The 706-nt window shown below is 42.1% G+C and overlaps 1 protein-coding gene across 1 annotated transcript in view; it reads right to left on the bottom strand.

The window, feature by feature from the left end:
- The window catches only part of AFG2A (AAA ATPase AFG2A), a 295,494-nt gene that overhangs the window by 280,401 nt on the left and 14,387 nt on the right, over positions 1–706 (bottom strand). The gene's annotated exons all lie outside the window — the stretch shown is intronic.

Below are 706 nucleotides of genomic sequence, written 5' to 3'. Positions count from 1 at the left end.
AGGAATGCCTAAAAGAAAAAGAGCACTGGATTCAGCATTATTAGGTTTCTGATAAATACTATCATATGATTTCAAACTTGAGTTACAAAATACAAATGTATAGGTCAGTGGCATGGTAGCTAAGGTGGCTGGATGGCACATAGCCTACTTTGCAGTTCAAGCCCCTCAACCGGGGGGAGGGGCTTGAAAAACACACCGGGCATATATGTAGGCATGCCCAAAATCCTGGAAGGAGAATGGAGAGGGATGGCAACATGGCCATCCCACCTGGGGAATGATTTCTCACTTTCTCTATGTCTCTCTGATGAGCACATGTGCCCTAGAGCAAAAACCAGTAAAATACTTATAAATGTAAATTTACCTTCCATCATAAAACTAAAGTTAAGAATCAGACCTTCTTTCCCTTGTCCAGAAAGAAGTACTAACTATCCCAAATGCTGATCTCTAGCAGTAACTATTTTCTCTCTGGAGACTATAAACCAGGGTGGGAGGTAGGGAAGCATATTGGAAAAAAACTTAACACCCACATTTGTTACCGTGTTCCATCCCACACAGCACAGTTCGGGGGGGTGGGGGGGGGAGGGACAGACAAGCACAGGCAATCAAAAAACCAAGTCACTAATCTCAATTTTCTTCCAACTAGTCATCTTGAGAATCCAAACATTACTAGCATAATATCAACCCAAAGTCCACTCATTTATAAAAG

Source organism: Tupaia chinensis, unplaced genomic scaffold (genome assembly GCF_000334495.1).
Source record: "Tupaia chinensis unplaced genomic scaffold, TupChi_1.0 Scaffold000362_1, whole genome shotgun sequence".
NCBI lineage: Eukaryota > Metazoa > Chordata > Mammalia > Scandentia > Tupaiidae > Tupaia > Tupaia belangeri.
Note: the sequence above shows the minus strand (reverse complement) of the source record. Positions and strands in the feature narration are given on the sequence as shown.